The following is a 6,000-nucleotide window of genomic DNA, read 5'->3' on the forward strand; positions in this document are numbered from 1 at the left end:
TGTTTGTGTTTTTTTTTGTGGTTGGGTGGGGGGCACGGGGAGGAGGGGATACTCCAATATTTTTGAAACAAGGGTGGAATATGGTTCATATGCTAATCTAAATTAATTTAATTTCCTAAGTTTCGGGTGGACTGACCAACCCTCTCACTCACTAATAAAATCCTAAAATCTCATTCTGAAAAAAAAAAAAAAAAATACTGCTGTTGGCACTACCATGTTTTGATAATTGCACTAACTCGTCTTGTCTATTATTATTCAAAGAGCTGTCGAAGGTTATTACGTTTCCCAAAAAGCTCTCAGAACCCAATTAAAAAGGAAAAGACAAGTTTAGTTTGGGCAATTATTAAAACTGGTAGTGTAATTATCCATGGCCAAAAGGAAGTGCTTGTGGTTTATCTTAGGGCTGGTTTAAAATGGAAAAGAAAGAATCTCTATACGTGAACCAGTGAACCCTCAGTTTTAAAAGAAAGATACTTCAAAGTTCACCACACCTATTATTGTTAGGTTACCTGCGGACCTTTTCGTGTGGGATCGAAGCCAAACATTGTTCATGCTTTGTTTATGTTTTTTCTTTCTTTTTTTGCTTTCCTTATATGTCCTTCAGGAAGGAAAATTGGGTTTGAAAAAAATTTCTTTTGTAGAACTAGAGTTTGTGAATGATTTTAACTTTCATATGGTTGGAATTAGATAAGTAGTTTACTTAGAGATGAGGAACAAGGGAGTAGATGAGCTTTTTGGGGTCCCGTTGGCGTCAAAGGATCCTAACGAGGTTGAGATGAGTGTGGAGAAGTTCTCCACACGGGTGCAACTAGAGTTAGTATTTTTGAATTCAGGTTGATTTTTTACCATAAATTAATTTTCACCAAAAACTCTACTAGACCCGGCCCAAGTTGCACTCCTAGTTCTACAAGGCATTAGCATTTTGAAGATAGTGTTTGGACAAGCTAATAGTGGAGGGAGACTCCTTAAATGCCATTAGATGGATGGATGGTAGCAGACCTCATCTCTGAAAGATTCATTGGAGTTAAATGGTGAGATTTGAGACCGTGTGGAGGGACAATTGGTCCAATTTCAGCCATAGTTAGCAAAATGTCGTTTTAAACAGGGTATTTTTTATTTATTTTTAGAAAATACATGTTATATTGGTTTGTTGTTTAATACTCCGTTTATAACTTTTACCGTAAAAAAGTACTCCATTTTTTTTTTTGAGGAAAATATCTCACACACATTTTTTGGCCAACTTTCCTACTTTATCCAAACTATATTTTATAAATGACAAAATTTTAAAGGCTTTTTTTTGTGTTTCCGTTTTTACTACATTTTTTTAACCAGAATCGTATTAAACTCAAATTTTTCTCATCCCGCTTTTTTGCCAAATCACGTTTTGCTAACTTTGGTTTCAGCACGTCCGTTGCTCGACTAATAGTAGGGCAGATCAACTTACCAAAGCCAGGTGAACTCGGGGTCTTTGGGAACTTTTCATTATCTTCCCCCTTGAGCTTATCATTTATTTCGTCTAAGGGTGTCAATTTTGGCTCGGGCTCGGAAGCTCGCTCGAGCTCGGCTTGTTAAGGCTCGTTAAGAATTTAATATATTTATATATATATAATATTAATATATACACTAAAAGGGTTGTCCAGGGAGTGAAAGGGGGGGGGGGTGCAAAATATGTCACTTCTTTTTTGAAACCCCATCTGTTACTTGGACCACCCCCCGTAGTGTAAAAAAGAGTAGTCAAATTACACTAGATAGGGCTGTCCAGGGAAGATGAGGGGTGTGAATTTAATATAATCCGAGCTCGACAAGGTTTGCGAGCCTGGCCGAGCTTGACCGAGCCTGGTTCGAGCCCGAGCCGAGCTTTTGAGCTTAACGAGCCGAGCCGAGCCTAGCCAATCTCGGCTCGGCTCATTTACACCCCTAATTTCGTCTTTGTTTTTGTTTTTTTCTTCTTTGTACATTTGACCTTCTCTGTTAAAGTATAAAAGACTTAACGCCTTCCCCAACAGTCTAAGCTTTTGGAGTAACTAGTTGTTTCACATGGTATCAGAGCAAAGGTCATGAGTTCAAACCTCATTGATGTCGAAAATCCACATGCAAAGATCAACTCAAAAGTGGGGCCACATGTGCCACGAGTAGGCCAACCCAAAGAAAGAGGGGCCGCACGTGAGGGGGAGTGTTAAAATATAATAGTATTAAATAACTCCTTCTCGATCTTAGGACTAACCCCGCTTTTCTAATATAATTTGCACCAGTTCAAAAAAACTAGACAAGCAAGCAGTGAAAGCCAATTGGAGGCCACAAACTTATTATGGCTTTCTCTAACAGTATGGCCCATTCATCAAATTTAGATTTCTGCCATTGTATATTGGCATCAAAGACTGATGCTCATTCTTCATGTCATGCCACTTTTATAATTGGTTGAATGTCTTTGCAATTCTCTGTGAACTTGCTAGAATGCCCCTGACTTATTTAACTCCTCATATTGTTCTTTGGGATTTGCTAAGCTCCATCGCAAAAGGCTTTTCGCAACTGGTCTGTCGCAATTCAGACCAGCCACCTCGTGAATGGACACAACAAGGGCAATTTCCTTGTTTAGGGGTGCAAGTTTGGCCTTGTCAGCCTTATCCCGCCCTGAGCCCGAAGAGGGTTTGGGCTGGATTTTCCAACCCTGAGAGTGGGTCAGGGTTCATTTTTTAGGCATTGACTTAGGGTCGGGTTGGGTTCAGGGTTAGTACCTGGGGTCAGCCCGACCTGGCCCGACCCTAAGTTTTCTATTATGGAGTTGAACCATATGTGCATGTTTCTTTTGCTAATGTTTTCTATTATCTTGGATTGATGTTTCTTTAGATTATTATTATTAATTGTTTGTGCTGCCTGTCATGTTGTTGAATTCATATTGTCTTATATTGTTCCCTTTCTCTGTTTATTGATCATTTTGTTCTATATGATATGTGGTTGCTTTATTTTGGGCACTCCTAACAGGTATTTGCACTAGGGTCAATCAGGGCTAGCCTGGCCCGGCCCAATCAGGGCCAATCAAGGCGGGCCAGGGCCGCGCTGAGCCCTGCATGGCGGGCAATGGGTTGAGGTTTTTTGGCCCTAACTCGGGGTCAGGACCGAGATAATGGGATCCAGGGTTGGGCTAGGATTTTGAAAAACCCGACCCTGTTGCAGCCCTACTACCCTTGTTCCTTATATTCTATCATCTCTACAAAATTCCATTTCCTGTTATTATAAAGAAGAGAGATTGTACGCCGTGTGTGCGTGAAGTCAATTATTTTTCAAAAAGTATAGTGGCGGCTAATTCATAGGATGATCCAAACCGTTCATTTGTTGGCCCAAAACGTAAACAGGCTGTACTCCATAGTCATCTCATGATCCCAACACCTTCGATCTATAGACAGACTGCATATTGTATAAACCTCTATAGATTGGACGGTTGTGATCATCCTATGGAGATGGTACAAAAACCTCTACGAGAATAGCATTACTAAGTGGGTATATTCGGGCCCGATAGGAGATCGGACTCGAATGAAGCAGAAGTGAGGGCTATCCTCCAAGGTATAAGGTTCTTGTCAGCAAGAGATTTAGATAACCTCATCTTGGAAGGAGCTTCCCTAAATGTCATCAGATGGTTGGAAGGGCGATCTCCTCACCCTTGGAGATTCTTTGAGTTCCTTGAGATCTTCGATCGGATAAGGGTCAAATTAGGAGGTTAGCGAATGGAAAGGCGGATCAGCTTGCCCGTGCAGGCATGGGTAGAGTTGCTTTAGAGTGGTTCAGTCATGTCCCTCCTTGAACATTTTTTTACTGTGTTTATTTGCTTTCGTTGATTCTGTTCTGTAATTTTCCACGATTGCCTTGGTCATGGTCTTTTCGCTATTTAATATATTCACCATTTTTTAAAAAAAATGTCCTAAAGATCCCAATAAATAAAACTTGAATTGTGGTGGTTCAAGTTACTTTTTCCTTGTGTAATCAAACAATGGAAACCCATGAATTTTTACAATGGAAAAGCATGAAAATTTGGAAAAAAAATTTCTGTTTCAAACTTTTCCATTAAATTCCTGCAAACCAGACAGGGATAATACTCACCCAGGTTTCATGGCAGACCAATCCCACTCAAAAGAAACAAAACAAAAAACCCTTGCAAGAATGAATTCATATAAAGCAACAAAGCAGCATGGGACAATGATTTTTATACTACCACCCCCATTTTTACCTCTCAATTGTACCCTATAAGGCCATGTTTGGCAGTATGAAATCCTTTTCCATGGAATATTGGTTTATCAAATGGTGGGAGAGAAGCAAGGAGAGTGAGAGCACCCAACACTTGGTAAGCTAATACTCCATGGAAAAAAATTCATGGTTGCCAAACATGGCCTTAATTCAGATAAAAATTTTGACAACCATTGTTGGAAATTTCTATGATCCTGAATTTGAAACAAAACAGAACCAGTCCATTAGGTAATTAATATAAATCAAATAAAAATAACAAGATGATTTCTGCTCGCTAGAAATAAATTGTTCTATACGCGTGTATTTACGAGGAAATCCATTAGAGGAATTGTTTTTTTTTTTAAATTCTTGTTAGAGAATTATGTTGTAATATCTTGAAAAATAATAGAAAAAATTGGAATTCTTCACAAGACACATTTTTAATTTTTAATTTTTAATTTTTTAATATCATAGCTATTGATGGTAATCAACCCATGTATCTACAGACGCAAGTTGTTGATCATGCCAAAAAGAAGAAGAAGAAGAAGGTTTGAACAGATGTATGCAACAACATGAGATGCAGAGAAGAGGCACTACAACAAAACTGGGCTTTTCCTACCGACTTTAGTTATGTCTGTAGGGAGAAGGCGGATTAAAAATTCGTAGGAAAATACACCTTATTACTGTATTCAGCGTTCATGAGCTATGGCGTATTTCGGTAAACTTAGTCTTGATCCACTTGACGCTGCTCCTCACTGATGATTTGAGCTTATTTTCTGTAGAGAAAACATTATAAGACGCCACCCTTCTCTTCCTCTTGAGCTCCGGATCGCCAGAGGTGGTGAACCCAGTCGCCTTGTTGGTTGGCCCATTGAAACTGTACGAGCTCGACCGATCATCGAACCCGAATCCTCCCGAATAAGATGAAGAATACTCCGGGAATGACCTACTCTTTTCCATAAGAACTTGCCTGGTTTTGAGAGAGAGAGAGAGAGAGAGAGAGAGAGAGAGAGAGAGACCCTTTGGGGAGGAGAAAATAGCTTCTCCTATGGAATATATACAGTAAGCAATCCAAAGGGAGGAAAGAAGAAAGAGAACAAAAATCAAAAGCTAGAGAGAGATTTAATGCTATAAGAAGGCCAAAAGGAACAAAAAAAAGAAAAATCAACAGTTTACTATGTGTACTTGTGCTTGCACGTATTTTTCAAAAAATATAGTAGGGCCCACCTTGTTCGAAGATCCTAACTGTTCATTTAGATCGCCCTAACATGCATATCTTGGGCCCTGAAAATCATCTCCAAAAGATGATCCTAACCCTCCGATCTGTATAGTTTCTATATTGTACCGTCATTTACGGATCGGAGGGTTAGGGTCATCCTTTGGAGATGATTTGCGGGGCCCAAGATATGCACAGTATAGCGATCCAAATGAATGATTTTTGGATCTTCAAACCATGGTTTAAAATTTCGGTTTCGGTGACCATTTCGGACATTCGGAAAACCGAAATTTGGTACTCCCGTTCGAAATTCTGGACAGAAATTTTGAAATTTCAGACTGAAATTCCGAAATTTCTGACGAAATTTTGTAACGTTTTTTTTTCTAAAATAAAAATTGCATTTTCTAGAAATTTCAGACTGAAATTACCAAACTTTCGGCTGAAATTTGGCAAATGGCGAAATATTTAATTTCGCCAAATACCGGTTTCGGTCGGTGCTTCAAACAAGATGGCCCTACTATATTATTTTGGAAAATTGACATCCTATAAAAACTTAAAAAATCAAA

Source organism: Tasmannia lanceolata, unplaced genomic scaffold, assembly GCF_043159265.1.
Source record: "Tasmannia lanceolata isolate RefF3 unplaced genomic scaffold, GAP_Taslan_0.1 ptg000003l, whole genome shotgun sequence".
Lineage (NCBI taxonomy): Eukaryota > Viridiplantae > Streptophyta > Magnoliopsida > Canellales > Winteraceae > Tasmannia > Tasmannia lanceolata.